At 42.2% G+C, this 10382-nt stretch overlaps 1 pseudogene; it reads right to left on the minus strand.

Annotated features, from left to right (window-relative positions):
* Positions 1–496: 496 nt before the first annotated feature.
* LOC136543523 (uncharacterized) lies at positions 497–5043 on the minus strand (annotated as a pseudogene).
* Positions 5044–10382: the final 5339 nt, after the last annotated feature.

The raw sequence follows: 10382 nt of genomic DNA on the forward strand, positions 1-10382 counted from the left end.
GTTTTTTACCGGTCTATGATCGTGGAACTCTATTGACCCTAACGGTCTGGTCCCAGGCTGACCTGTGCTATAAGTTTGAGAGACCGACTCAAGCCCAGGGTCTCTCCTCTCCAACCCTAATCCGATCTAGGGGACCACATGCTCAGCACTGAAGACCAGAAGCTCGCCACCATCCTTGTTTGTTATTGTGATTGGCGGACGACGACTGTGCCACGACCTACCACTGTGACATGCCTGCTCCATGCAGGTAAGGATCATTGCTAGGATCTAGAAGGTTTAGCTAATCAGGGTAAGTACAATCTTATCTTACTATTATTAATGAGAGGCCCCAATAAAGACTCCACGTTAATTCTCACCAGACACGCTAGAAAAAAAGATAAATACTTAAAATTCACACATTAACCAGACTAGTATAATGCCCGTGCTAACGCAACGGTTTTATCTAGAGAATGATCATAAAAACATCCAATTTGTTATTTTATAGTTTAACCTTTATCTAATTATTTTGGCGTAAGTCCTTTATCATTTGTTGCACATCTTCAGGGATGTTGAAACATTCGTTTGCAGGACTCGTCAAAATGTCAGCCAAGAATTCCTTCCTCAGTGTAGATGATAGCTGCGCATGGTATAGAATATAATATGTTAGTATTGTATGTAGTGTACGGAATATAGTTGGAGACTATATATGCTTACAGTGGTGATCCGTGGCAATCTTACGCCGTCCCACGACTTCATGAAATTATAGACAAGAAAGCCTCCCAATTTCCTGACGGAGAAGATCAGTTGTTTATTTGATGTACATAAATCAAATTACTGTTTTTTATAGAAAAGTTGAACCAAATTTTGCGACACTTACCAGTATTTATGACCTGAAACCTTTGTTATATATTTAGGGTATTTTCGCTCCCAGTAATAAATATTTTCGCTCCACCTAGAATTTGATAGTGCCATGACGAGATTGAACATTCTAGCATTAGTGTGGAATGTAGGTATATATGCCATTTTTTGATGATAACCCTTCAAACATGCATTATCTGGTAGCGGTTCAAGCGGATCCATAATGTGCACAGTTTTGTTTTGCATGTCCAGTATGAATAAAATGTATAGTCCATTCTGATAATATGGTAGTAGAATCTAAAAACAAACACACCGACTGTAAGTGGTTCATAAATAAAATAAATAAATTCTTATAAAGTAGTACACTGACCATAACGTACCTGGCTACAATCTTGAATTTTGTAGTGCATGTCTGGCCAGCACTCAAGTACCTTTTCAATTTGTTGTAGTATACCTTATCAATGCCACCAGTACATCGTGGATCTCTTCCAAACCCAGTTATTTCCTGATGATGATTGTAATTGTCAGTATATGATTTTTTAATCACATATATTACAAGTTTTTGATGAATTATAGAATTTCAGAACTTACAGCAAATTTAAGATCCATGAAGTGGTATTTTTGTTTATGCAGCATCATTTCTTTGTTGCACGCAACCATCCGAATAGCCATATTAAAGCTTTCATGTTCCGTCTCTGTATCTTCAGGTAAAATATTTATAATTTTCCTAAGACTTAAAGTAATTGGATATGGTCGTGTACTTCGTACCCACTCTTTGCTGTAAGAAAAGAAGAACAAGAAACTAATTACTTAATGCACAAACAATTCTGTTCTGAACTATTCAGAAAGAAGAAAGACTTACTCTAAAGTTCCATCAGCCGCGGTGCACCGAATGGTTGAGGAAATCCATGACAATAGTTCTTCCTTGCTTGTCCACTTTATTGTACTTATCAACTTGGCGCTACCCGACATTAAAATATCCATTTCATCTAGCTCTACGACATCATCAACCAGATGAACTGGGGTCTGATTCTGTTGCTCGTTATCTAGTAATCCTCTTGCTTCATTTAACGGGGAGTTGTACATGATGGCAGGTAGCTTAAACCTGAAGTTACTTATATCTTCCTGAAAACATAATGAAGTCATGATATATTAATCAATACATACAAAAAAAACTTATTACAGCTAGAAATTAATTCGTAAGGAATTACCTGCGTGACATGGTCAGATAAATTAGTTCCAGTCCAATACTCCATATAATTGATCATCCATAATCCACAACTACATCTGTGCATAATACAAAAAAAGTGAGGTATATAGATATTGTTCGTTATGAGAGAATGGCCTATACACAAGATGGAAAGTTAACTTACACATCTTTTTGCATTTGTTCAGTGATCATATGTCTAGGTTTCCAGGATGACACTTCGATACCGTGTACCCATTTACTTGTGTCGAGTTGAATCTTCTCTGCTACATGTTTTATTAGTTGTTCCATTCCTATTAACTATTAAGAGCGAGACACCAAGGTTAATTATGAACTTCTTATTTGAAGAATTTTAAAGAAGTATGCGTACATCATATATATTATGTTGTACCGTATATCGGAGATCTTGCCGGTTTGTCATCTTTTCTCCAAAAGAATCCAGTACTTGTCTCTCACCTTTTGAAGCACACACAACTACCAGGTACCAGTGGCACTTTGTAATATTGATAGGAAGGAAGACCTGCGGACATAGAGATTTATGTATATTATTTCTTCATATTTCGAAGGGATAAAATTTATCATATGGCAAATGTCATAGTAAAGCTTACCATATCAGCTTTTAAATAAGTGTTCACCCTTGATTCAGCCACGTCATATTTATTATACGTCAATTTTTTAGGATCTTGCTCTGGCGCTGCTCGCTGGGCCTGACATCGTGCTCGGGTCTCGGGGACTCTGGCATTGATCGAGCTGAAGAAGATGGCCCCGCCGATGCCTGGCTGGTCGAGACCGCAGGCTTCGCTAGTTGGCTTGAAGATGACGGCGCTCCCAGCTGACTTGTTGACGGTGTTCCTTGTACGGGTGGTGTCGCACCTCCACACAGGTTAATATCGCCAATTATTTTCGCCGACAAGTCCAGTTGGGTCATCCGTAGCTCCTCGGCCTTGTCTGGATATACCTCCTTCGGGTATCCAGCCTCTAAGCGCTTGAGATCGATCAAGGGGTAGTGGGCACGTACCATGCTTAGCACATGTGCGCCTGCGTACTCTCCCGCCTCCTTCACGAACTCCTGGAACCATCCCCATGCCCTTTGGCATCTCTCGATCAATCCCAGCTGCGGCGTCCTTGGCACATCTTCTCGTGCTCGGGGACTGTCGTGACTATCCTTGTGCTCGGGGACTATCACGACTATCCTTGTGCTCGGGGACTATCCCGACCACCATCGTGCTCGGGGACTGTTCCGACCACTCTCGTGCTCAGGACTGTCTCGACCGCCCTCCACGCTGCTTATAATTCATCAAAAACTGACATGATATTATTTTTACATTATGAAAATAAACAAACAAGAAAAATTTTCCAATAGTCTCAGTCACAAACTTATATTTAATCATACATTCTGTAGCACACTCATAAGAAGGCACAATAAGGTCGTATATGGCATCTCTCGATCAATCCCAGCTGCGGCGTCCTTGGCACATCTTCTCGTGCTCGGGGACTGTCGCGACTATCCCTGTGCTCGAGGACTGTCGCGACTATCCTTGTGCTCGGGGACTGTCCCGACCACCATCGTGCTCGGGGACTGTTCCGACCACTCTCGTGCTCGGGACTGTCTCGACCGCCCTCCACGCTGCTTATAATTCATCAAAAACTGACATGATATTATTTTTACATTATGAAAATAAACAAACAAGAAAAATTTTCCAATAGTCTCAGTCACAAACTTATATTTAATCATACATTCTGTAGCACACTCATAAGAAGGCACAATAAGGTCGTATATGGCATCTCTCGATCAATCCCAGCTGCGGCGTCCTTGGCACATCTTCTCGTGCTCGGGGACTGTCGCGACTATCCTTGTGCTCGAGGACTGTCGTGACTATCCTTGTGCTCGGGGACTGTCCCGACCACCATCGTGCTTAGGCTACAGTATAAAAATCGCAACGGTTTTATCTAGAGAATGATCATAAAAACATCCAATTTGTTATTTTGGAAAGAGTGCGACGTCACAAATGATCATAAAAATCGCAATGGTTTTACAGCTAGAAGGCATCAATCCTGGAAAGAGTGCGACGTCACAAATTATTTGTGGTTTAAAAAAATTCAATACTAAATAAAAATAGAAAATGATTGAGTACACCCACCATTAGTCAACAGTTTAGGACGTCTTTATAAACAATATTTTTGGTGAAGTTGCAATCTAATTCCTGATTTGGTTTCACCAAAACTCTTGTCGTTGATCTTGACACACCCCTCGACAATGCAACATAAAGTTGTCCATGTGAGAACACAGGTTCTGGAAGATATATTCCAACATTTGGAATGGTTTGCCCTTGCGCTTTATTGATGGTCATTGCAAAACTCAACCGAATTGGGAATTGTTTCCTCTTCAACTTAAATGGGAGTGAAATATCATCGGATGGAGACATAGGGATCCTAGTTATGACCACTCTCTTTCCTTGATGTTGCCCAACAACAATTTCTACGTCAATTGCAGTTAGGTGTATGCATGTCATAGTGATGAAATAATCTGGTTTGCCAAAACGCTGCACAATGGCCATTGCGTTAAGGTACCGTCGCATCATGTCACGATCACCGCCCAGGAAAGAACATGGCAACACAATTCTCTTGCCAACTTCAGAAGCCCTGGTTTCTCCATTTGAAACAACATCAACCAGACCCTACATGAACACAATTATCAATGATCGACTTTTATAATTATAATAATAAAAAAGTCATTTTTTAGTTGTAGTGGACGACATATTTTGCAAAGAAAACAGTTGCCTCACCTGATATAGTTCCGCCCGTATGAGTTTCTGGTTTGCTGGGTTAGCATACCAATCAAGCCTCATAGACTCAATCTTTATATACATGTCAACAGCCCACTGTTGGAATAGTCGTCCTCCAAACAACAGGATGTTAAAAAGACCCCGCCGAACTTGCATTAAGAAACAACAGTATTCTCGAGCAGTGACATATTTTCCAGATTGATTTTCCTCCATCAGGCTACCCAAGTTTTCACCTTGTTGTATGTCAACTATGGTGATTCTTTGCTAGTGGTACAATAAGTAGCTAGAGAATTTCAATGTTTAGAAGGGTCACTAAGAACTTGTCTTGATGCTTGCCTTGATATTGTTGACTATTTTGCTGAATTCCGAATTCGGCATATTCTGAGGCATGAAAATCAAAAGGCCAACATGTTAGCTCTACAAGCATCTGGCTATGATGTCAGTGGACATAATTTCTATATTCAAGAATAGCCGATGCATGAATATTTCAATTTTTCCTGTGTAAGTACAGACCAGTCAGCTAAGTCGACTGACCAAGTCGGCTCAGCCGACTGCTCTTCTGCTGTGGCCAAGTCGGCTAAGCCGACTGCCCTAGTCGGCCAAGCAGACACCTCCAAATCGGCTAAGCCTACCAGCCCAGTTGGCTCAGCCGACTCCCCTGTGACCAACCCGGTCAATTCGCCTGAGAAGCTATCAAATCGGCCCGATATAACTTCCAGTGATGTTGGGGCCGATTTAGAAGATTGGAGGACTCCCTTGTTAAGATATCTACGTGATCCAAGTGCCAAAATTGATAAAAGTGTTCGGCGGAGCGCTTTCAAATATGTATTGCATAATGATGAGCTCTATCGAAGAACCGCCGAAGATCTGCTACTTAAGTGCTTGGGATCAGATCAGGCAAGAGTGGCTATGGGAGAAGTCCATGAAGGCATCTGTGGTACGCATCAATCGGCCCCGAAGATGAAGTGGTTATTGCGTAGAGCCGGTTTCTATTGGCCTACTATGATGGCCGATTGTTAAATCTGTGTCACCCCCTCAAGTGGGATATGTGCGTTTTGTAAGAGATAGATGTGTTAATAGATCCATACAAAACCTACAAAGAGAATAGAGGAGTAATAAGACCTAAAAACAAATACTTCTTTTGGTTTCAAATTTCTTTAACCCTTTTCAACCACAGTATCGATACATAAGCTCATATACATACGTGCACTTACGTTTATAGTATAGTGCCCGTGCTAACGCTACGAAAGACAATACTTACAATTAATTTAATGATAAAAGCTATATAAAGAGAAAATTACGCTTCCATTAATAGTGTGTGCTCTTGAGCTTGGTACATTTAATAAGGTTATACCAGAGGAAAAAAGGAACTATAGTTGCAAATGCAAATAATGTGTTACGGAGAACAATCCTAGGCAATAAAAATTAAATTTTCTTACTTCTAAAATGGTATTGACATACTGGCAAATGACTTCCATTGTGCTTTCTCAATAGCAGGTAGTAACAAAAAAAATGAAGAAAGATCAAATTATTACAAACATCGGTGGCTAGCTGCCTAGGAGCCTTTCCTCCAATGAAATTGCTAGAAGTTTACTTAGTCTAAAAATCTCTGCAATCTGGAATTGGAGCTGTGCTTGTACTGCAGCATTTCCATGGCCATCAATCACAGGAACACTGCTGGCCAAACAAAGACTGAAAGACCAAATAAAAAAAAACAGAAATCAGCAACACAGAGAACACTTACCATCTTTTATGGCCCAAAAATATCCCATGTTTAAATGCAAGATCCTCTAAGAAAGGGAAAACAACTACTGCATATAGGGTAAAACTTGTTTTAGTTGAAATGGCCTTGTTGGTTGCCTCTCGACCATTAAATGCAAGAGTAGTTGTTTATTAGAGAAGATCATGGACATCAACTGTTTTGTTTGGAATGTATTCAAAACTGGTGATAAATTAAAAAAATATATGATCAGCCTAAGCCTATGACAAATTTAACAAAACGGCCAGGGACATACATCCAAAACGGCCAGGGAGTTTGAGAAGAAGGCCTTCCTCGATTGCCTGTGATAGTGAATACAAGACAGCCATGGTACCATATCAATCTGGTTGCAGCTAATGCTTCACAAGAGAAAGACGACATACAAGAGGCACGTATATATATACCTTCCGGTAATTGCTAATTGCTGCCTTGACCACCGAGGACTGAGACTGTGGAACTGAGATGCATAACAAGGATACAAACAGGTGTTTCAAAAGAAGAATGCATATAGTGATTTGAACATTACATGTAATTACTGTAAAGGAATGAGGTGTGAAGATTGAACATTCAAGGCGAGGAGATAAACTAAGAAGGCAGGTAACATAAAACCATACAGGGAGCCGCCAGACCAGACAGATTTTGGGTCAGTTTGCATGACATGCATAATTCAGGATTATAGTCCAAACCTTGGATCTCCGAGTCTTCACCGAGCTCAAAAAGATCGAGAAAGGAATCCTCCGGAAGAAACCTACAGTAAGGCTGCTTGCTCCCACTGCAAAGAGGTAGGTGTCACTCACAACTTGTCTTATTTGGGCATTCAGAACTGAACAAAAACAACTTGCACCTAACTACACCGAACATCCTGTGACATTTGGCTCTGAGGGCTTCACAAGCCGAGCCTAGCTACACCAAACAGAACTATACCGGCAATTTCAGTTAAAATTTTGAGCATGCAGCTAGTTCAGTTCCACCCCAACTATACTGAACAAAAATTGTCTGGTTCGGAGGACTCACCGGCGATGGATGAAGATGACAGGGTAGCCGTCCTTGAGAAAATACCTGCATTGAACCGATCTCCATTGAAACAAAAGATGAACGGACCAGCTCCATAACAGCATGAGCAAGCAGAGCAGTAAAAAGCAGATGAGTGCGTGATTTGTCTGCGTACTCGGTGGAGGCGGCACCACGCTGGCCGGAGCTAAAATTGTCGATGAAGCGCACGCACCGCTGCTCCAGGGGCACCGTAGTGCCGCCGGAGGTGATGCACACCACTCCGCGGCTCCCTGCAGCACGCAAACGGGGGTGACAGGAGCAGCGCGTCAGAAATCTGATTACCCTTTTAGCCACACAACCCGAAGCCGGACAGAGATGAGGGCAGGGAGGGAGAGAAGCGCGGGATCGGGGATCACTTGCCAGCGGCGTGGCGAGCGACGAAATCGGCGACGCTAGCGGCGAGGCGGTCGCGGTCGCGGAGCGGCGGCGCGGCGCGGAAGAAGGCCTCCGCCTCCTCGATCCGGCGCGCTGCGTCCTCCGCCTGCGGAGGACGCACGGAAGCGCCTCCTCCGCCTCCGTGTGTGTCCGGGAAGTTCCGTGATTTTTGGCGGCGTGGCGTTCGTAATACTCGGTGGGGACTGCATGACGTGGGTGTGGGGGAGAATGAGGAGATTTGATACACTCAATCCAGGCCCTCGATTGTGTAATGAGTAAGGAGGGAGAAGGCTTAGAGTGCATCTGGACGGTTCGTTTGAAATGTGTTGTTTTCCTAGGTATACTTTTTGGGGTGGACTTAGAGGGGACATCTCAGCGGGGGATCGTTTTCTTGTGTGGACGTAGGAAAGAAAAGATGGTGCATTAGTAGGGTAGAAACATCTGACCATTAACCGGAAGACTCTAACTATCCATAACCATTAGACCTATTTTATTTTTTAAAAAAGTTACTCACCTCCATCATTACAAATAAAAAATAGGTCCCAACGAAGACTCTACGTTAATTCTCACCGGATGCGATAGGAAAAAAGATAAATACTTAAAATTATCACATTAATCAAAAACATCTGACCATTAATTGGAAGACTCTAATTGTCCATAACCATTAGATCTATTTTATTTTTTAAAAAGTTACTCGTCTCCATCGTTACAAATAAAAAATAGCCTAAAATATCATTACCCAAAAAAACTCTGGCCACATGGGACAAAATACTGAACGGCCGTTGGTTAATAAAGTATCTAATATAATATAGGTACTATCGATCACGTTAAAGGTTTGTTAATATATTAATAAACTATTAGTCCTCACGTTAACGGTTAGCTTAAAATATCATTGGCCAAAAAATAAACTGGCCGCATGGGAGGAAATATTAATCGACCATTGATTAATAAACTATCTAATAGATACTACCAAGCACGCTAAAGGTTGGTTAATATCTTAATATAACATTAGGCCTTAATGATCACGTTAACCATTGGGTAATATATTAATAAGATATGACTTTTGCTATTTATTTGTTGACATTTTTTCTGTACTAAATCTGTTAGATTTCTATACGTTTGATTGTACTTTACGATTTGTGCTACAACTGTAACTACTGGGCCGTATTTTAAAAATATGATAGATTTGACCACATAAAATCTGTCGACAGATAACTAGACACTCCCATAAGATATCAGCCCATGATGTCCGGGGTTAGTTAGTTGAGCTCTTTTACGGTGGTAGGGGTGCCCTCCAGCTTCACCACCACAGACCACCGTGTCTGTGGACATGCTCACCTCGCCGCCCGCACCCTCACGGCAGCAGAGACGGCCACCACTACAGTGACAGGAGCGCGGTCGCTGCCGCGGCCTCCATGCGCTCGGTTGTTCTCTTGCTGGTGGCAAAAGGGGAGCTGAGGGCTGGTGAGGACGGATCGGGCTCGAATCTCGCCTCCTCCACTGCCTTCGCAAGATCTATGCGGTGCCGCCGTTCACCGGGGACTGGTGACGAGGGATTTGCGTGCCCTTGCAGCCGCAGCCGCTGCAGCCCTGCCCTCGCCCTCGCCCTCACCTTCGCAGCTGCCACTGCCCTGCCCACGTCCTCACCCTCGCACGCTGCCGCAGCCGCCGCCGACGCAGCTGTCACCATGAGTGGGGAGGCCATGCATCGAACAAAGAATAGAGAGACTGAGAGAGAGTGGCCGGGTGTGGTCGGACTCGGAGGAATATCTAAGAGACTATACTCCTTCAATCATCCACCTTAACTATACTACTCAAAACATTATTCTTCTATTATAGATTTACCATTTTACCCTTAATTATATAAAAATATTTCAAAAAAGTAATCAGAATCTTTTTTTGGGTGTTGATCCCACCAATTTACTAGGCATATGGTGCCTATGGTCCCACTATTTAGTAGGAATCTGGTGCCTCCCAGTGCCTCCCATCTCGGTGCCTCTTGGTGCCTCTGACTTTGTCACACCCCAAATTTTCTGATTTTGGGTTGTGCATAGAAAACACTAAGTAAAATAAATGTTTCGATATTTGGATAAAATTTTTCAAGTTTAGTTTAAGATAGTGTCAATTAGTTATAGGAAAAAAATGAATCTTCAAACTTTTCTGAACTAATTTGACGGGCTATTGCTTGATGTGACGTGATGCTTGCTTGTTGCTTTTTTGTGTGTTTAGAGTGAGCAAAGTCTTTAAAATACGTTTAGTAGGTCGATTTTCCTTCTTTAGCACGCCTTTACCTTTTTCTACGATCAAATTCTTTGTTTCTCAGCTCAAGTTTTCATTGGGAGCTTCCTAAAATCTCTTCTTTGTA

The sequence above is a fragment of the Miscanthus floridulus genome, chromosome 3 (genome assembly GCF_019320115.1).
Source record: "Miscanthus floridulus cultivar M001 chromosome 3, ASM1932011v1, whole genome shotgun sequence".
Classification (NCBI taxonomy): Eukaryota; Viridiplantae; Streptophyta; class Magnoliopsida; order Poales; family Poaceae; genus Miscanthus; species Miscanthus floridulus.